The sequence below is a fragment of the Chelonoidis abingdonii genome, chromosome 7 (assembly GCF_003597395.2).
Source record: "Chelonoidis abingdonii isolate Lonesome George chromosome 7, CheloAbing_2.0, whole genome shotgun sequence".
NCBI lineage: Eukaryota > Metazoa > Chordata > Testudines > Testudinidae > Chelonoidis > Chelonoidis abingdonii.
In genome coordinates this window covers 107,880,014-107,901,945 of record NC_133775.1, presented here as the reverse complement: position 1 = coordinate 107,901,945, position 21,932 = coordinate 107,880,014, and the positions used below count along the sequence as shown (strand labels likewise).

Below are 21,932 nucleotides of genomic sequence, written 5' to 3'. Positions count from 1 at the left end.
CGATTTTAAAATTTATTTTTAAATAGGTTTTATTTAAAAAACAAAACAAAACCTGTATTTAATTTACATTTTAAAAAAAACCAATTTAAATTGACAACTCTGATTCTTTTTATTTTTTTAAATCATTATTTTTAATGCATCTTGCAAGTGCCTCCCACATGTTATGGAAAGTTACAAAAGGCTCTATTGGTCTTAAAGAGAGTCTTTAACTCCTGGCAAAGGCACATAGAACTTCTCAGAGGTTATGTCTACACAGGGATAAGAAACCCATGGCTGGACTGGGGCCGGGCTTGCAGGACTTGTGCTCTGGGGCTGAAAAATCACTGTGTAGGTGTTTGGGCTCAAGCTGGAGCCTGAGCTCTGGGGCTCTGCGAGGATGGCCAGTCCCGGGCTCCAGCCCGAGTCTAAATGCCTACAGAGCAATTTTTAGCCCTGCGAACCAGAGTCAGCCAACCCAGGCCAGTCGCAGCCATGCTGCGGGTCTTTTATCCCTGTGTAGATGTATCCTCAGCCACTGAACAGGTTCACCATTTTTAAAGCTAATGTGAACAGTTCTGAGCAAACCTTAGGCACTGGATGCAGATACAATCTATTTTACATAGCTCACAAGATCAGAAGGGTACTCGTATTTGCCACTTGGGTCATATATTACAAATCAGAAAACAGGCTTGCTGGTGCATCATACTTACAGTGCAGCTAACTCTGGTCCCCAGAACTTCACCACATCAGACTGCTAGTTTGCTACTAGCAGACCATATGTGCACACTTAAATACAAGACCCCATGCACTTTGCAGCAAGCTTGACTTAATTCTGCAGCAAAGGGCCTGGATTCTATGATGCACTAGTATAGCAGAGTGGAAATGTCATGCAAGGCTTGGATAAATTTAAACATGGAAGGATTTTAAAGGCTTGATCGAAAGCCCACTAAAATCAATGGGAGATTTTTCAATTGTTTTCAGTGGGCTTTGGTGGACGCCCTTGCAGAACATGAAAATGAAGAGTAAAATCAATACTGTCAATTGATCCTTGTGTTATCTAATGGGATATCTGCAGTAATTAACGCTGTCCTAAATTTTTAACTTTGAAAATGCTGCAAAAGTTTGTATCGAAAATCCCTGAGTGTGTCAGAGGAATTGAGAGGGGAAAACTCAAGTTTCTGGCAGGAGCAAAGTGATTTAGTATTGCAGGTTAAAATCTTAGCTGGATATTTTAGCAGTGAAATTGACAACAATGCTGACATTAATGGTTGTAATGAAGGTGTCCAATTTAACATCCCATTGAGAAGAATAGGGCAGGACACATCTCCCCTACAGCAGTTGTTTCTGGCTCGCTGCAGACTTCACAACCATAGGATGTACAAACATGGTTGGATGGTTTTTAAGTCTCACTTTAGATTCTGCAGCACGTCTTTGTGGCAAAGGGTAGATTTAGCTGCATATTCCACAATCATAGAGCACCTGACTGTTATGTACGTGTCTGATTCCCAAAGGCACCGAATGACTGCAGGTGGAGTTGCTTGTGCTCAGCACCTCTGGAAATCTGGGTCCTATAAAATTTATTTTAAAATCACTCCCAGGAGGTAAAAAACAAAACAAAACAAAAACCACATTAATTTACAATGACTGGCTGGAACTCTCTTACAGTGAACATTAGAGTGATCATGAAGTAGAATGGAGTGAACATCTTCAGTTGCTTAAGTGGATTTCAATGTTGTTTCACTCCCTATAGAGTGAAACTCCATGCCATTCTAATTGGTTCCCACTGGGCTAATCACATCAGAAATCGGGTTATAATCAGGCACACAAGTGTTCAATGCTACAGTCCAAAGGGATCATCACCTTTCTGTAATCCTCTGTCCTAGCTGATAGGGAGGGGAAGAGAAGCTGCTCATAGCCAGATGGGTAAGAAGGAATCCCTATCTCCTTGCTGCTCTGCAGAAGCTCCTCAAGAACTGAAGATAAGAGACCAGATTCTGCTCCCTGATGTGGTCCCCAGCACAGCAGTGAGCTAGGACTAGCACTGGGAACCCTGTGCCACCCTCCTGGGAAGCCCCCAGCAGAAAGATGCACCAGGAGCAGGAGGGGCCAAGTGGCCAGGGTGCCACATCAATGGGACGACGTGTGAAGTAGAGTTTCGCTAGCGTGAATAAGGGTGGCACAGTGTGGACCCAGTTTAGGACAAGAGGTAACAAGTAGGTGTAACAAACAAATGAAGGGAATACGAGAGGAAAGAGGAGAGTGACAGCCCTCTTCCATCAACATAACCCCCAGTGTAGACGCAAATGCAGACCAAACCCTAGACTAGCCCATGTGCACTGAACACAACAGAGATGATAGTCTGGGGGATTTTAAGGTATAAATTATTAATAAATAAATAAGATAGCAAACCCCACCCCGCCTAGCTGTGGTGGGCAAAGCAAGATCCAAGCAGCAAGCTCTGGGATTGCAGTAGCATGCGTAGGTCGGGGACAGCACTGGCTGCAGTCGGTGTCTCTTTGCTAAGCAAAGCATGACATTCAGATGAAACCCCGGCATACACTTTTGGTTAAAGGCAAGTGCAGCTGCCCCATTTGGAGACCGACAGCGAAATGCAGCAGAAAAGTTCTACTTCCAGCGAGAAACAGAACTTAAGTAACATTGGTTTCCAAATCTTCCTGCAGTTTGAAATGTTCATTAGCCAGGTTGAGTAATAGGAATATTTCTCTCAGTCTCTCTCATATCCAGCCTGGACTGGGCAATAATTAAATTTTCTGTCACTGATCCTCACCCAGTAAATTATTGCATTTATCAGATTAATCCTTGCTCACTGGTAGAGACCTCAGAATCTCACCTCCATGCTCTTTCAGAAATACATGACCGGGCTCTGCCATTATGGCAAAGGCCTGCACATAGGCTCTAGATTTTCAGCAGTGCCTAATATGCAGAGAGCAGGGGAAGAGACCCCAATGAAGGAGCCATCAGCAGCTCCTCCACTGTGAGGCTGTTTCTACACCAGCCTGGTTCCTAACACACTTTAGAGCAGCCTCGGTGCCAGTACACTGGATAAGGATTTCCAAAGCACAGTGATGGTACTCAGGCCACGTTCCTTTCCTCCTGGCCATGGCCCAGCATGAATCTCAGACCAGGGGCTATAGTGCAGGAGCCACCCAGGGATTCCACCACACCAAGAGAATCCCCAGCTAGCTGGTTAAGCCAGTTTGCTGGCTGTTCTGCACTGGAGCAGGGGCCAAGGATTAAGCCCCAGGAATGCTGCATAGACACCCGACTCCAGGTTTGCTGTTTGCTCAGCTCTAACAATGAATATTCCAGAAGGATGAAACCATAAGGACTCTGCTGCAAAACATCCTGTGGGCCAATATCATCTCTAGTGCATTCCACTGGATGCCAGGGAGGAATGCACTAGATGCACTGATGCCAGACAACACCTCTGGTAACAACAGTCTCCTGACAATGCCTTTGTCAAAGGGCTAGTGAATGAGACTGTGCTGAAAGGGAAAAAAAGGGAAAGATTTACAGAATCAAACCAAAAACTCAGACGACCCTGCAGTCGCTGTTGAATCAGGCTTGTCATCTGCCATGCAATGCACTTATCTTCTGTCTATTTTGTGAATAAGATTCAATCAGAACTCCTTGGCTCCTCGGGGAACCAGTGCTTTAGTATGAACTGCTACCACTCCAAAGTAATGGAGTGCAATTCTTCATGCCATTACCGTAAATGGCTGGAGGCCATACAGTCCCCAATTTCATTAGCTGCATTTATATACAGACCTTTCACTTTATGCTGTGGAAGCCAGAGGTGCATCAATGGTACATGGCATCTCACCCTCAAAGCAAAAATAAAGAACACCTCGTAAGTTGAAGTGCAAGGTAAAAGGTTTCAAGTTAAACTGTGCCGGGGAGGGGGGGTTTAATGTACAAACCCCCTCGCAGCAATTTTATCTGATTGACTGTGGTTCACAATCTTTACTACTGTGATATGCAATGCTTTGACATATGCCATAGAAAAATTGACATCAATGTGGCTTTGTACAGCTAGCAAAAATGCTAGCAAAGATCAACGAAGGAGTGGGATTTAAGGACCAGGAGATACAACAATTGTCTACACACAGAGATGCACCAGTTTAAGTTGCGATTTTTAACCAATTTAGTTAAACTAATGAAAAAAGCTGTGTGGATACTCTCATTCTGGTTTAAACCAGACTTACTCTGCTTTAGCTTAAGTCAATTCAGAACAGGTTTAAGATACACCAAATAAATCTCTCTGACGCGGATATAACAGTGTCCACACAGGGGTTTAGACCAAATTAACTCAAACCAACGCAAACTTGCATAGGCACATGTCCATGCTATGCCACTTAATCTCTCTAAAGACAATAAAGGAACAAAAAAATGGAAAAAGAATATAACTCCAAAGAGACTAGCATGAAAGCCCTTCCCTTTTTTAATATACAAATCTTGAACAATTGCATTTTAAACTGATATACACTAGCCTAAAGAATCTTCCTAATGAGATAAAAAGAAAATGCTGCAGATGGACCTAAAATTATATAAATTCTTTGTTTACATAATTTTATTAACAGAAATAAAGCTGTTTAGGTAATATGTAGAACTCTCAAGGCAATTTAGCAAGAATTACACAGATATGTTAAGTTGGATGTATTTATGAACTACAATTATGGGTATGTTAATTTGGTTTGTACTTTTATTGTAACAATAAAATACTATTATAGAAAAACAATGAAATTAATGAAGCGAGATTCTGATATTTTTTGTTTCATTTGCTGTAAATTGCAAATAAACAACAGATGCTGTGAGCACTTGTCACTTACTGCATGTTTTTTCTTGTAGAACAGATTTTTTCACTTAAACAGCTGCTATGGTGGTTTTGAACATGGAAAATTAAAACGTTTTTTCAGTTACCTACAAAGGACTACAGTGATTTGTTTGATCAAAAAAAAAAAGTCTAGAGCAGATTTTTGTCCAGACACGCGGTGTGAGGAGGGACGGCTGCTGCTCTGTGATGTAGGTCACCATGTGTATGAATGGTAGGCCACAAAGCCATTTGAGATATGCAGGCGGAGAGTAACAAGACCACTCGGTGCTGTTCAGCCACTCCAAGAACAGCTTTGTTGAACTAATTTGATGTAATCTCTGTACAGCCTGCACTGGGTTAACAGGGGCTGAGCAGGCTCAGCAGCACACAGTCAAATTGTGCAACTCCTTGCCTGAGGAGGTTGTGAAGGCCAAGACTATAACAGGGTTTAAAAGGGAACTAGATAAATTCATGGAGGTTAAGTCCATTAATGGCTATTAGCCAGGATGGGTAAGCAATGGTGTCCCTAACCTCAGTTTGTCAGAGGGTGGAGATGGATGGCAGGAGAGAGCTCACTTGATTGTTACCTGTTAGGTTCACTCCCTCTGAGGCACTTGGACTGTTGGAAGACAGGATACTGGGCTGGATGGACCTTTGGTCCGACCCAGTGCGGCCATTCTTATGTTCTTATGATTAATTCAGCACCAGTGTAGGGTCTTTGGGTGTGCTATGGATGCAGTGTCACTTTACAACTTGGCCTCTACAGCTCCTAACTTTGAGAAAAGAAGCAGAGATACCTTCTCTTTCCAAGCCATGGAGCTCTGTGTCTTGGATTGTGCTTAAACGCCTGAACCTTAAAGACCTACTTACTCGGCTAGCCCCAGAGATGTCAGTCAGTTTTAATATTTACTCTCCGCTGAGAAACCACCGCCAGGGAAAAGGCTTACATATCCCTAAAGCCAGAAGAAAACTCGGATATGATGGGCTGAGGATTTCGTTCATTATATTTTGAATTCTAAAGACACATCAGCATCACAACCAATACATTTAATCTACACAGAACATTACTCTCTACAGAAAGAGAAATCATCTCGGAAGCTAAGCTCACCTCTGCTTGAATAAGCGTTTACAATTCTAGGTCAGGGAAGATCTGAGAGTTTCTTTATCTCCCTTATAAAGAGGGGGTTCATTTTTAAATCACAAAGAAAAGAAACTGCAAAGCCTATTTATCTAGAGAGGTACTTGTACAGCCCACAGTCCCATACTATCTGAGCGACTCACAGTCTTTAATGTATTTATCATCACAACAACCCATTGTACAGATGAGGAACGGAGGCATAGAGACTAAATGATTTGCCCGAGATCACCCAGGAGCTCTGTAGTAGAGCAGGGACTGAACCCAGCTTTCTCGCATTGCCCTTCCTATCAGCCTTAAGCCTAGCAGTGTAAAGTGGTGCAGCTTTTGTGACCTGCTCAGGAACCCCACAGGGAGAATAGCGGAAGTGAAAGATAAGCAGTTTTTGAAGGGAAGGTGGGGGGAGAGGAAAGGAGAGAAGGGAGAATGTGAGCCAGGAAATGTTCATAGTACCATGTTGGCTAGCGGACAGTAAAACGAGCACAAAAAAGACGACCCATCACATCCACCTAAGCTGCAGTGAGAGCAATGGGGTGAGGAGGACTGGTATGGACTCCATACATTTAAAGGGTCAAAGGAGAAGTCTCTGAAGTACAACATTCACTGCCAACACAGTATTCTTTTTTTATGTTCATACAGTTGCTTGACCTTGGGTACTCCCTATGTAGTACTCTCTGAGCAGCTCAGAGCTCTTTTTCAGTCCTCAGCCGGGGCAGTCCTTCCAGGCTAGGAGACGAACTGACGAGACTAAAAGCAGACAGCCTCAGCGGATAAAAGGAGTCCTAGACCACCAGATTCTCCCTTCCTTCTCAGCTCACTGGAGATTAGATAGGGTGATCAGATGTCCCGATTTTATAGGGACAGTCCCAATATTTGGGTTTTTTTCTTATATAGGCTTCTATTAGCCCCCATCGTCTGTCCCAGTTTTTCACACTTGCTGTCTGGTCACCCTAAGATTAGAGCAGTCGAAGGGACTATTCAACTTCAAGAACTATCCACTGCAGAACTTCAGGGACCTTATCCTGCAAGGCAGTGAGAATCCTCAACTCCCAGTTTCTTAGCACCTTACAGAATCAGAGCCTCCTTCAGCACACAGCTGCCTCCAAATCCCCATTTAACAGTCATGGAGAATGTTTCCCCTTCTTTGGTCAGTATTTGTTCATGGGAGGAACCACGTAAGGGCAAGTCAAGCCTTCCTGGAGTGGACAAGGAGAACATCTTCCAATAGGACAGCCCCCCTCAAATCCTCATGCAGCAGCTGATCTCCACCGGCTTAAGTAGTTTGTAACAAAATTGGAAGCACGACTTCCCCCTTACACACTACCCAAAGGCAATTACCCTTTGCTGTACAGAACTATGTTGGCTAGCAGACAGTAAAACGAGCACAAAAAAGACGACCCATCACATCCACCTAAGCTGCAGTGATAGTAATGGGGTGGGGAAGACTGGCATGGACCCCACGGGCAGGCAGATATTTCTTGAACTCCTTTTGACCCTGAACAAAGGGCCTGCAGTGAAACAGAAACAACTCTTTTATATGAAACAACTGTCAAATATCAGAAACGGCCGCATGGGCAGCAGATCTGTGTAGGTATACACACCGTTTGGAACACTACTGTAGCAAGGCACTCCCTTACACTGGTACCCCAGATGACCAATTAGACTGTGAGGGTCTACCCACTGCAGACCTCTCCTGGCATCAAGCATGTACATCTTGACCATATTCATGCTTTTCCATGACTGCATCTGAACTAAAAATGCTGGATCATTTTTTAATGCAAAAAGAATGTGGATTCCAAAGATATCCCCTTTGGATAGCTACCAGTTCATCAGGCCCAGCACGGAGAGCATTCCAGATTATATATAGCTCGCACATGGCATGGAGAGAGCACACTTTGCACTATAAGCCCTTTAGGGCAGGGAACATTCCCCTTCTATGTTTGCACAGCATCCAGCAGGCTTTGGGTACTATCACAATGCAAATATTTACTTAATAACCATACTAATATATACTGGATACTGCAATGATATCTAAGTCACAAGAACAGATCCTCAGCTCATGTACAAGAGCACAGCTTTATTGGCGTAGAAAGAGCTAGACTGTTTTACACCGGCTGAGAATCTGGCAAGGAAGCTTTATGAATCATTTAGTTTTATCTCATTTCTGGGATTGGAATCCAGGTCTCCCAATGCCCAGTCCTGTGCCCTATCCATTAGACCACACTGCTGCCATGTGCTGCAGGGCTGCCTTCTATGGGAACAACTAGGATTCAGGGGTGCTAGGGAACAGGGCAGGGGTAGGCTGACCAGATAACCCGATTTTATAGGGACAGTCCCAATATTTGAGGCTTTTTGTTATATAGGCCCCTATTGCCACACATACACACACACCCCACCCCGTCCTGATTTTTCACACTTGCTATTTGGTCACCCTCGGTAGGGGAGGAGAGAAGCAGGGCCAATGGATCTAGGATTGCTTAGATTCAGTGCTCAGGAAGAAAAGGGGCACCCACTGCTGGGACTAAAGCTGCAATAGCAGCCATGGAGTAGCTCTGCAGCTTGTGATGTAGAATTATTCCTCACCCCTAACTCCCACAGCCATATCCAGCACAGACTCCAGCCACTGGAGCTGTATCCCAAGTTGCGGATAAACAGAGAGCCTTCTTTCACAGCTATTCAGATGGGCAACCTCTAAGATATTAGCTCAACATTCAAGCATAAAAATGCATTAAATTTAAATCTGGAAGGTCACTTTTCCAAGGTCACCAGACTTCCCAATTTGACTTCTGGAGACTTAGTTTTTAAAATCCCAATTCCTAGCCAGCTTCTGCCAAGACATCCATTTGTCTCGTGTCTCCTAGCACAGCCATCCTTGAATTGTTAAAAAAAGGGCAACCCCACGCAGTAATTCAACATCAAGGTCTGCTGCTTATGGGAATCACGAAAGAAAAACACATCAGAATTAATCTAGGTTAGTTCATTTGAAATGCAAGTGATTTAGGTATGCAAAATAAAATGCAACTAGTGATTTTCAAATAGTGTCATATCTATGATAATATAAAAATTGACGATGGAATGAGAATTCTGGGGTGGTTATCAGTGAATTTCACTTGGCCTATCATTTGTATTTCACATTGCATTAGCATCTTCCATATTACATTGGCAGCATGGAAAAAAATTATTCCACCTCCCCCTCGTTCTTACTCTGCACTCTCTGACTAGGAAATCTCGTCATCCTGAATGATCTTGAGTTCGGTGTGAAACATTTTGTCCTTTCCCGGAAGAAAAAAAGTTAAAAGTCCCAAACTGACGTTGCTCCAGTGTGTTAAGATGGATAATTAACTACTGATACAGTCGAAGCTTTGGGAGAACATCTCAGAGGCATCCCAGTTGGAGCAAGTTATTAAGTGGCCCAGGAGGTCGGCGCGTAGTCCATTCATGTCCCAGAGACCTGGGATGAAATCCTGAACCCACTGACTTCAGTAGGACTTTTTGTCATTCACTTTATCCAGGCCAGGAGTCCACCCCCAGGTTTGAATATTGTCTTTGGTCCCAAGTGAGAATGACTCTGCGGCCTTGTGCAGTAGTACGATTTAGTGAGAAATGGCTCGTGTTCCCCACTTAAATGCCAGTGTTAATTTCCACCCCAGAGAGCCCCAGGACAAGAACAGCACAGGCATAGGAGGCAGATGATGGGGAGTCTAACTACTGAAAGGTGATTGTCCTCTTCTCAGGGATTTGGGAAGAGCTGCAGTGTTCTATCTAGATACATTCTGAATGTTTGGAAATGTCTGGGAAGTGGTAGCTCTGTATTTAATCCCCTTTCAGTGCTACTGATTACAAATTCCTATTTCCAGAACATCCACATGACACCGGCTAGGATCTGGCTTTCTACTTTGCAGCTCCAATTGTACTTACCATTTCAGTTGCATTCTGATTTGAACCCAGACCATAATTACATGCTACTCTAATGACACTCTAAATAGCAAAAACACTATTAGAGTCAAAAAAATTAAAAAAGGACCAAGTTATATGTCACCTGCTGCTCCTACGTATGCCTTCCCCACCCAGTCCTGAATGCTCAGGGAGCAAGTATAAAAACAAAGCAGATTCAAAATCAAACTCTTTTTAAATCCTCAGCCTTTCTGCTCCTCCTTCCCCCATCCTGAATTAAAGTGCCTTCCATGGAGCCTATATATAAAACACAGTTCCAAAAATAGACATGCTTAGAAAAGCTTTGATTTTTCTCTGTTAAGCTTGAAAATCTGGGCTATTGTTCCATCTCTGACCTATGCAGCTGAGGTAGGGGGAAAAAGGTGAAGGGCAGAAGGTGGCACAATCTGTCCAGAAACAGATTTCGGAGTAAACAGACCAGATTTTCAGAAGTCAGATTCCTCTGTGAGTCTAGCCTCAGGAAAGATCTAACTTGCACGACCAGAACTTATCCGTCAAATACCCCAAACTGACAGCGACTTTGAAAGTATTACAATGGCAACGCTTTCATTTGGATAAATAACCTTGGGCAGCATCTCCAGCACACTGACATACACAAACACTTTCCAGTGATATTCTAGCAGTTATTTTTTTTTCATTTTTTTAGTGCATCCAACAGTGTATTCATTTTGAACAGGCACATCCAGGTGAACGTGAGATCTGTCCTTTCCAGAACGTGAGCTGAAGTAGTCTAACCACTGCCTGGTTTGGCTTGGGCTTCCCTTCAGATCCCTATTTAGGTTTCACATTTATTGATTTATTATGGGCTCAGTTCTGCAACCCTTATTCCAGCTGAGAAGCAACGTTCCCCGCAAGCCATCCCATTGATTTCAATAGGCCTACTCACAGAGTATGGCAATACTCTGCAGGAGTAAAGGAGGCAGAATATGGCCCTATTATCTGTACATTCCGCTTGCACCCAAACATCCCACCATGGCTGGGATTGTACAAGGCACTGGACAAACACACAACTAGCCACTGTTTGGGCCAGATTCGCTCTAGGTTCACTCTGGGAAGGGAGGGGCTTCTACCTGCTTGCTCCCTCTGTTCATGCGCCATGGAACGAAAGGAGACAATTACGTCCTCACCTATACACCAGCCTGCCTCTAGGGGGCACGTAAGCCGCACCCCATCATAGCAGCACGATACCAAGTGTTCATGAGGGAAATCTGTGTGGAATTTTGCTTCTCTGAGGGCGAGTGCCACCTGGCTCTCCTCCAGGCTGGGGCGGTGATACACTGCCTCACAGGCGTGACCTCGCCCTTAGTTATCCTTAAATTCTTTGCCCCCAATCCCACCCTTATTCATACTGAGTAGTACTTTGTTCCAGGAGTGGGATCAATGCAACAACTGACCGGTAAGGTAGTTCTTTAACTTCAAGGAGGCAAAATCACTCCCTGCGCCACAGCTGATAGAGAAGCCTATCTCCTCTATGCTCAAACGTGGTCATAACCAATGGCTGGAGCATATGCTGAGCCCGTGAAGGAGGAGGATGAGACAGCAAGAAAACTGTGAAATAGTTCATGAGTCTGTCTTAACACAGGGTACCAGTGATCTCTGGGAAGAATGCACTAAACACAACATGGAACTCAATTCGTGTCTGTCTCTCTCTCTCTCTCTCTCAGCTTGCAGTACTGGCTTGAGTCAGGCATAATGTGCACAGGAACAGTAAAAGGTTGCTCCATTTGTTTTTGCCAGTGAATCATAGTCCTGAACTGATACTGGGGCTGTCCCGAGTGGAACTGGCTGAGCAGATCTGAATTCCGTCAAGGTTTTGTAGGTTGTACAAACAGGGACCATCATACTCAGTTTCACTTGTAGCTCACGAGGATCATGTGCCACCACTAGGCCACCAAACCCATCACTTGTCTTTTCTTCCTCAGTTCTGCTGGTAGTAGCAGGGCTTATTTACAGCAAATCAATAGTAACTACCGTAGCTACAGTTTCCCTTAAAACCAAGTTCACACAAACATATATCAATATTATAAATGCATTCCTGCAGTATTTTTCTGTTTTACTTCATACATTAAATTTTCAAGGGGACCCTTGAAAGTCTCTTCTAGCTTTTCACATCACACTTTAAATGAGGAAATAAAAGGCCTTGGCAAACCCATCAACAATGGGCACAACATCAGTACCTATGAAAATCTGCATTCAAAATGTGCTTTCAAAGCTTGTCCCTTTTCCTTTCTAATAAATACACTCAGTAATGCAAATGCTTTTTAAAGGCTCCATGAAATAGAAACTTTGTCTTCAAAGTAAAGGGGGACCTGGTTACCAAAGCTGATCGAAGAGGACAGAGCAGAGGTTTGATGCACTAATTGGCCTACTATGTGTGGTGAAAACTCACACTTCAAAACTGGAGAGATAAAAAACCCATAAACATAACCATTGTCAATCCAAAACACCCATAAGCAAAGCTCAGACACAAATGTGAAACAATCATGCAAGCTGACCCTAACTGTTACTGGAAAATAGGCAGCATAAGGTCACTCAAGAAATCCCACTAGGATTTCCACAAATGAAGCTCTGAAGCAAACTGGTGAAAACCTAGTGGCAACGAGCAGAAAATACATAGCAGCAGCGTCTCTCAAGTTCTTCAGCATGTAGAGTTTGGCAAATTCAACTACACTTCATTGGTTCCACCATCAAATCATCTACCTTTGGTATTTCTAAGGAATTTAGAAATAAGAGGTCCAGCTCAGATTCCTCACACAGTATGAAAAGCAGAGGAAGCTGTGAGGTTTGTACACTAGCCCCATCTTAACGGTAAATTATGGATGGAATTTTCAAAGGGGTTAGAGGCGCCCAATTACACAGATGGGCAATGGAGGTTGCTTGCCTAACTCACTTAGGTTTCAGAGTGGTAGTCGTGTTGTTTTTGCTGATGCAGACTAACAAGGAATCCTTGTGGCACCTTAGAGACTAATACATTTATTTGGGCATAAGCTTTCATGGGCTAGATCCTACTTCATCAGATGCATGATGTGAAAAATACAGGAGCAGGTATAAATAAATGAAAGGATGGGGGTTACATTACCAAGTGTGAGGTCAATCTAACTAGATAAATCAAGTAACAGCAGGATACCAAGGGAGAAAAAATAACTTTTGAAGTGGTAGGAGAGTGGCCCATTACAGACAGTTGACAGGAAGGTGTGAGTAATAATAGTGAGAAATTAAGTTTAGGTTTTGTAATGACCCAACCACTCCCAGTCTTTATTCAGGTCTAATCTGATGGTAAGCAGTTTGCAAATTAATTCCAGTCTGCAGCTTCATGTTGCAGTCTGTTTCTGAAGTTTTCTTGTTGAAGAATTGCCACTTTTAGTCTCTTATGAGTGACCAGAGGAGAAGGGAGATCGGAACGGTTCTTCCTACTGGTTTTTGAATGTTATGATTCCTGATGTCGGATTTGTGTCCATTTATTTCTTTTTTGGCTGTGGAAAGATGGGTCCAGTTTTTGGGCCATATAGTACTCTCGGAAAAGTTACCGTCGTTGTTTGGGGCAGGTTCAGGGGGGGCCTCCACTTTCCCGGGGCCCGCGGGGGGGTGGGCCTATTTTTGCTTGGTGGGCACAATTGGATGTTTTGATTGGCATACACAAAAAATAGATCACTCTTTTGCTGGGGGGTGGAAGGGGAGTTATAGGAACAGCGTGTGCAAAGGTCGGTTTGAATGGTGAATTTACTTGGTGAAAACAATGTAGCTCCAAGAAGGGTTGGTGTTTATGGCTGATTGTGGTTTTTAGGTGTTTCCTATGTTAGATGATGAATGATGGTATTCCGCGTTAGGGTTTTTCCGTTTGGAAAACCCATCCTGTTCCTAGAGCACCAAACAATGAAGCAGCTAATTCTTCAACACTCATGGAACCCCAATCACAGAAGAAGTAAGATAATCCAATCTCCCTACTCTTTTTTGGGGATTTGAACATATCTTTGCGCCTGAAAGTGAGGAAAACCAGAAAGAAATAACACACCGCATGTTATATTTTCCAACACCAGCATCAGAGCCGCATGCTTTACAATGCCACCAGCAGAAACAAAAAAAAAACTTTGATTAGAGGGGGGGGGGGGTGAGGGGTGTAGGGAGAGGTGGGGGGCGGGGGGGGTAGGGGAGGAGGGGGGGGGAGGGTGAGGGGTTGGGAGGTGGGGGGAGGAAGCGGGGGAGGTGGTCGTAAGCGGGTGAGGGGTAGTAGGGGGGAGGGGGGGGGGAGGGGGAGGGAGGGGGTTAGAAAGAGAGTGGGTGAGGGGTAAAAGATGAAACTAGCAAAGAAAAGAAATGGCCTATCAGATCAAAGGATGCACACATTTTACAGTGGTTGCCATAACAATCACAATTCACCACCAGCTACCCATGTGGGTAGACAATCGATCACTTGAAAAAGCTAGTTCTTTTATGCACAATTAGTTTAATAGATAACAGATGCATACACATATAAATAAAGGTTTCAGAGTGGTAGCAGTGTTAGTCTGTATCAGCTCGTTCACCTGCACATCTACCAATGTATATATGGTATTATGTGCCAGCAATGCCCCTCTGCCATGTACATTGGCCCAACCGGACAGTCTCTATGCAAAAGAATAAATGGACACAAATCAGATGTCAAAATTGTAATATTCAAAAACCAGTCAGGGAGCACTTCCACCTCCCTGGTCACTCAATTACAGGACCTCAAAGTCACAATACTCCAACAAAAAACTTCTAAAAGAGACTCCAATGAGAAACTGCAGAATTGAATTATTTGCAAAAACTGGACACCATTAAGTAGGCTTGAATAAAGACTAGGAGTGGATGGGTCATTACACAAAGTAAAAACTATTTCCCCATGCTAATTTTCCCCCTACTGTTACTCACACCTTCTTGTCAACTGTTGGAAATGGGCCATCCTGATTACCACTATAAATTTGTTTTTCTCCTGCTGATAGCAGCCCACCTTAATTGATCACTCTCATTATAGTTGGTATGGCAACACCCATTTTTTCATGTTCTCCATGTATATACATCTTCCTACTGTATTTTCCACTGCATGCATCCAAAGAAGTGGGTTTTAGCCGACAAACGCTTATGCTCAAATAAATTTGTTAGTCTCTAAGGTGCCACAAGTACTCCTCGTTCTTTCTATAAATAAAGATGATTCAGCAAACCACATCACTAAATCAAAGTGTTTATCATCATGGCCTTGTAAGGTCTTGAAATGTCTGCGCTGATGCATTTGGGACATTCCATTGATGTTTCTTTGGGAGTTTGGCTGAGCTGGTTGATTGTTCATGACAATGGCCTTTTGGTAGAAGGATTGTAATTGGAGACATGTAAGGCTTAATCCAGCCCTAGGATATGCTGACTTCTTCTGGTGTATTTCAGAGCCCTCAGCAGCAGAAAATCCATTTGGATTGCTGTCTGTCTGTGTAGTGGTGGCGGCGTGAGGGGTGAGGTCAGAAAGAATTTTGCAACAGCTCAACACACTTGCAAACTGCAATCTTATAGGGGAAAACACTGCCCCTAAAATGGGTGCACTGATGGGAGGTATCCAATCCAAGCTGTGGATACTCAGCACTTATGGAAATGAGGCCACTTTTTGGGGTACCTAAATAAGAATTCAGGACCATAACCCTTAGCCTCCAGGTTTGAATTTTTGTCCTAAAATAATTAATATAACTTGCAAAATCTCCTAACAGTAGTTTAAGTCTCCTTAAGGACATCCTTCTAAGCCTGGCCTCTTGGAAATTTGCTTGTGAATTCTGTTTGTGGCCTCTAACTCTGCTTCAGCAAATTAAAAGTGAACAAAGCAAATGGTCCATTCATTCATGTGACTACCTCCAAAGTCAATATTTGATGCATTCCGTAATGTCATACATAAATCTGAATGGCTACAATGTTATGAGTATTCAGAAAACTTGCACAGGTGTTTTGAAAAACTAAAAAATATAAAAGGCACATTTTAAAAAAATAAAGGCTTAAAAATGTTTTCCCTGTCCAACTTCATTTGTAGTGGATGGAAAAAGAAACCTCACTTTTGACAGATAAGGGTAATTTTCCATCATTATGGAAGTCTTAAACAACCTCGGCCTACTCATACCATCATCTCTTCGGATCCAAGCAAATTGCAGTTATTTGTTCAAAACAAAACAAAAAATCCCATGACATAATAGAGCAATCTAAGCAGTGAAGAATACAACACCTGTAATTCAATTTCATGGCAGCTGGTTTCACAACATGTGTCTATAGCACTGTTATGATATAGAAAACTTCTCTCCAACACAACAAATCTTCTTTTAGAAAGCCAGCCCTCAAGAGACAAGTCAGCTTTAAATGAACAAAACCTGCACACAATGAGCAATTTGCATCTCAGTTCCAGACCTTTCAGCTGCTCAAGCTTCAGTTAGTTGCCTACCCAATGACAGTTTACATTTCAGTTTATTTGTAGATTGTGAGGCTGTTGTAGGAAGTGCTAAGAGTCAAAGTCACCATAAACCTCCAACCTGGAGAGAAATTATGGGCTGAGGAAAGTTCCAACTATTAACATAGGTCAACATTTGCACCAAGGGAAAAAAGTCCATGGGAAGGAAGATAAGAGACCCGCAGATCCCACCCCCAAAAAAAAGGCAGGAGAAAAGGACAATATGAGCAACCACGGTTGCTGGGTGGGGCAGGGGGAAGGGGTGTCAAGAAAGCAAAAGTATTCTTCCAACAGGGGGATTCAAATGTTAATTCTTTCATTAAAAACCTGCAACCATAAAACATATAAGTGGGAGCTTTTCAGATCCTATATACTGAGCAATCGGACAAGATTAGTATTTGGGTGGAGACATCGTGGGAAAGCCCACTTTAGTCAACACAAAATTTGGTGCTTGTAAATACGTAGGCGACACTCTTCCTTCTTACCTCAGACTTGAGCCAATGGAACATCATTACCTGATACACTGCAAGTTAGACAGGCCTGAGTCTAAAGGCATACATCCAACGTGGGGCAATATTTTCCCAAATGACTGAAGAAAACAGTCAACCGACGTAGAGACAAGAGTAAACTGATTGGTCAGGGGTTGCTGGGGAGAGAGGGAGGGTAGGGAAAGGCTGAGAACTCCCAAGAAAGAAGTCAGGCTAATAGTACCAGTAGCTGCATCCATTCCCTCACAAAAATCAAACTCCTTAATATTTAGATCAGTTACCAACATGGTATAATTAAAACAATTTATGAAGATAAATATATGAAAAGGAGATTAAAGTCATTTGGACTCATTTCATCCCAAAACCCTTAGTTTGGTTCATTCCAAACCCCACACAGTAATCTGGTCAAGCGTCTCAGTGGCTGTTCAGACTTGAGCAAAGACTGTTCTTTTAACTCAACAGGAAATGAGCAACTTTTTATCTGAAGATCCTCAGCCTGTACCCATCAGTGATTTCCTCTTATAACCTATTAATTTACTGTGTGTAGGGCGGCTGTCTATTAGAAACGGCTGAATATTAGAGGTCTCTGGACGACTCCAAAATCCATAGACGATAAAATAAAATAGCCATTTTGTATTCATCTTCTGAAATATAAAGGAAGGTTTATGCAGAAGGCTGATAAGTAATGGCATATTAATTTGCACAGATCCAGATTAATGTACTGATTAGCAGGAGCTTTGTCTCTTATCCTAAGGCAGGACACAGGAAAGACAATCCAGGCTAGAATGGTTTCACACTTAAAGATAGCGAACGGCTGATCACCACAGCTTTAAAGCTATGTCAAAGCAAGAATGAATAAGCCCAGACTATGTTCTATGTGAAGGGCTCCAACGTGGGGTATTATTTTATTTCTAATCTTACAGTATAAAAAATATTCAGCAAAACCTTTGAATGATTCAGAACCTACTAACTGTGCCCACAGCCAGCCTATGTAACCAGGGGAGCTTACCAGTGTTACCCTACCTTGCCATTCCCCATATCTTCCATTTCCCACACCCTGTTGCAAAGGCGGTTATGTCTGCTTTTGAATTAGATTCTAAGCTCATTGGGGGAGGAGCGGTCTCTCACTGTGTAAGTGTCGAGAACCCAGCACAATGGGGCTCGGAAAGGGTGCCTCTGGGTGCTCCTGCAATGCAAATAATAAGCCACAGCATATAGTAGGGGCACCGGCCCAGAGGACGCTTGGAGAGCACAGGGGTGGAGGGGGAGCACATCTTTAACAAGTTACAGGATGTGCTCTTCTGACACAGGCTTTACTTTGCAGAACCAGGCAGAAGTGGACAGGGCCCCAGCTCCAGTCCCACCACCTTTGGAATTCTTAGTCCTGCCAGTCCATTAAGGGGACACACCAGACATCTCTTTGCCCTAATACAACATATAGTCTCTGGTCCTTCATTCCGCCCGGGATTTGGTACTGAGGCCTCAGGGCTCCACAGAAGACTGCCCAGAGAGGTGAGGGGCTCCTGTTTCAGAGATAACGCATCTGGGCAGCTATGAACCTACTCCGAACGGAGCATACGCGTCCCCCTCACACGCTGTAGCTCATCATCCTCAGCGCTGGCTGACCCAGTGACAAGTAGGTTTACTGTGGTGGCAAGGGACTTATCTCCCCTTACTGTGCTAGAAACCAGTCTCAGGATTTAACAGCTCCTCTAAGACCTGACTCGGCAGGCATCTCAGTACCTTATACTTCGGCATGCAGACTCGCTAGCCCTCCGGAGACAACAAAGGTATGTATAGGACAAGCGCTCTGACTGAATATGATGTTCCACACCTCATTTTAACCTGAGAATGATAATGCTGTTCGGTGTTACTGACTTGTTTCTAGGCATTTTTCTGAATGAAATGAGACAGGAGACACTGGCACCTCCATTTCCCCGCAAGCATAAAACATTTAGCAGTTATGATGTTGCCTGTGCGGTCTGGCTTAGAACCTCCTTTCCTGCCCTGCGAGCTTCAGGAAGAAGGAATCTTGTAGTCCACTTCAGCAGTTCACCTTCTAAACACCTCAGGCCTCATCTGCTACAGCCTCCTCCTCTGCCAGAGTCTTCCACTGTCGTCTGTAGCTACGCACTGCAGAGTGAAGACAGCCTGGCTTTTACTGCGGCATGTAGCTACACATACTGTGCATGTCACTGCCTGTGTAAACAAGGCCTTAGAGTGAAATACTGTCCCTATTCTAGTCAATGGGCAATTTGCATTGACTTAATTGGGGCTAGAATTTCACCCTTAAAGTATCTCTATCTCAGTGCTACATAATAGCAACCCAATATCAGTTGAGGCCTCTAAGAACCATCATAACACAAAAAATCATAATTACTGGCTTACTTCTGGGTGGTCAAAATCCATGCAGTAAAACCCACGGCTTAAAGAGAGAGTCTTTCAGAGCCACCTTTCAGCCCCATCATTACAGCAACAAATATACCACACAGAATATCAGCATTGGAAGCGACCTCAGGTCATCCAGTCCAATCCCCAGCTCAAAGCATAACTCAGACACTATTTCAACAATGGATGCTGAGTGACACAAAGTCTGGGGTTTACTAATCATTTAAACTTTTCAAGAGCTCTCAGGCTTTTCAGATGATTCAGATTGTTATTTCACTGCTAGGCCAAATGCTGGTTAAAAATGCTTATCCTGACCCAGTTTACCCCCAACTCGCTGCTACCATGTATTTAATTTTCATAGTAGACCTTGGCATCGGCAGAAAACAGAGCTTATTCCATCTTTCTAACACAGTGAAGGACCTGATTGCATGACTCCAGCTCTACTGTGTTTAATGTCTCACCCTACAAGAAGAAACGCTAACCTATTTTACAGAGGTAAGAGAGATCACCATAGTGCTCCTGCACAAGGAGGGAGTTACCAAGCCTCCTCAGATGGATATATATGACAGAGAGAGAAAGCGCGCATGCACGCAACCGACCTGGTAGGAAAAAAGCACACTGTTCATTTTCTGGTGGAATCATTTTATTTAAGTTAGGGACACCCAGAACTTGGAATTTTTGGGAGGGATCCTGGGGAATCTCTCTTTACTTCCACCAGGTCACAATGGCCTTTCCTGTAGCAAAGGAAGGAGGGACAACACTCCCTCCAAAGCCTAGCAGTGCCTGGCCTCTCAAACCCACAAAACCATTTCAGAGCCTGTATGAGGTAAACACCTTCCTATAACACCCCCACCCTCCAAAACAATGGCATTTAAGCATGCAATTCTCATGTGTGTTCACAGATGATGGCTTTTTCCAGGAACAACGACAGTATATACAAAATTGTGAATCCAAATTTAGGACCCAAACCTGCAAGCTGATCTGTGCAGGGGCCTGGCAACCTGGCTCAGATTACAGGATTGGTGGGTGCCACAGAGGACAGCACAAAGGTCTCTGAAAACATGATCCCCCAAGTTAGATACAGAGCAAATAATTAAGCAGAAATAAAGCGTAGGTACAACAAATGCCTTTGCGATAGGAAACAGACTGGAATCCTGGTCCCACTGAAGTCAGAGCAGGGTCAGGCTCAAGCTGAATGAATGAGAATCTCAAATGGTCATTTTGTGAGCTTTAAAAAAAAAAAAAAAAAGTAATTTCTTCACCATCAGTATTAGATAAACTCCAAAGGGGTCACCTACCTGTAAACGAGATGATATGAAAAATTTCTGCTACAAATGTGAGCGTATCTGAGGTAATTTACAAGATTCCCACTTCCTCACCCAGTCTGCCTCTCCCAGGTTAAAGGGTCTGTTTGTTTTCAGGGAAATGAAAGCAAGCCCAAGTACGTGAGGACATTTTGTTGTTATTCATTATTTGCATTACAGTCATGTCTACAGAATGCAACTGAGCACGGGGCTCCATTGTGCTAGGTGCTGTGAAACACACAGGAACACAAGCCCTGAAGAGTTTATCAAGACAGACAAAGGTTAGGGAAGGAAGGGTTATTACATGCATTTTTATAAACATGGAACTGGGGGCCCGAGAGTTTAAGTGACTTGCCCAAGATCACCCACTAAGTCAATGGCAAGGCCAGCCAGTGACCCCTGATTTTCTAAGTCCCAGTCCATTGCCTTACCCATAAGACAATCCTTCACCTATACCTGAACTTTTCATTTCCTTTTTTGCAGGCCACATCACTCCCTTGTGCACCACTGTCTATGAAATGGACATGCCTTAACCACGTCAGCCCAATGAGCCACTGGCTCGGGGGCATTTTGATTTTTCCTCTACACTTTTCAAACTCTGATTTAAAAAAAAAAAAAAAAAAAAAGACAACTCTCACAGACATTTAGTATTTTGAGTTCCAGTTCAGAGCAATTTCTTATTTTCCCTGTGGCTGAAGGATGAGTTACCCTGAATAAAATAGTTTGACATCCATTTCTTTTCTTTCTCTCTTGTGAAGTTTTACAAAAATATTGGTCTTTAGTGACCTGGTAAAAATACCATGGTATATGCAGGACCTTTATGACTCATATTATATGTTTAAACATCCAAGTTACACTCATTAGCTATATGAGCCTTCTCAATCTGCGCTTTATTTTAAAACCTCATCGCCAAAAGCTGATTAAATCTAGTCAGGCTTTATTATTATTTATTATTCACTGGTCCAGTGGTGATAAATGTTTCTAATGCTGACAGAAATCTAGTTTTAAATAAGCCAGATGCAGAGTCTATAAAATCATCTTTAGCAGGCTAGTAATCGCTTTTATAGATTTACCAGAAGCAGTAAGAATGATGTGTGTCATGTGCATTAATAGTTCAGTACGCTGGCACACCAGCAACAGATGGTTCATGTAGGACTGCAGCAGACTGTCAAGCAGCACGGGTTAAAAAGGACTAGCTTTGGTGTATTTCAGCAAATTATGTGTTGAACCCCATAAGGTTGAAAGTCCAACTTTCAAAGGGAAGAGGGAAAACCTGAAAATGTCTATTAGGAATAGGATAAAGAGCTTTCTTTCTCTAGTCCATCAGTTATTAAACTGGGGCACCTCCTTCTTAGCCTCTGCTAAATGAATTTGTTTATGTAAGCTGGGTTCCTAGTGAACGTGTCCACCATCGCGC

At 43.2% G+C, this 21,932-nt stretch overlaps 1 protein-coding gene across 4 annotated transcripts in view; it reads right to left on the bottom strand.

The window, feature by feature from the left end:
• The window catches only part of SGCD (sarcoglycan delta), a 555,521-nt gene that overhangs the window by 405,575 nt on the left and 128,014 nt on the right, over positions 1–21,932 (bottom strand). The window contains exon 1 of one of the 4 annotated variants that reach the window (XM_075068195.1): positions 3,769–3,834. The exons of the other annotated variants lie outside the window; for them this stretch is intronic. The gene's annotated coding sequence lies outside the window, so the exon portion shown is untranslated. Of the gene's footprint in view, positions 1–3,768; positions 3,835–21,932 lie in introns of those variants that run through there. 4 annotated transcript variants of the gene reach the window in all.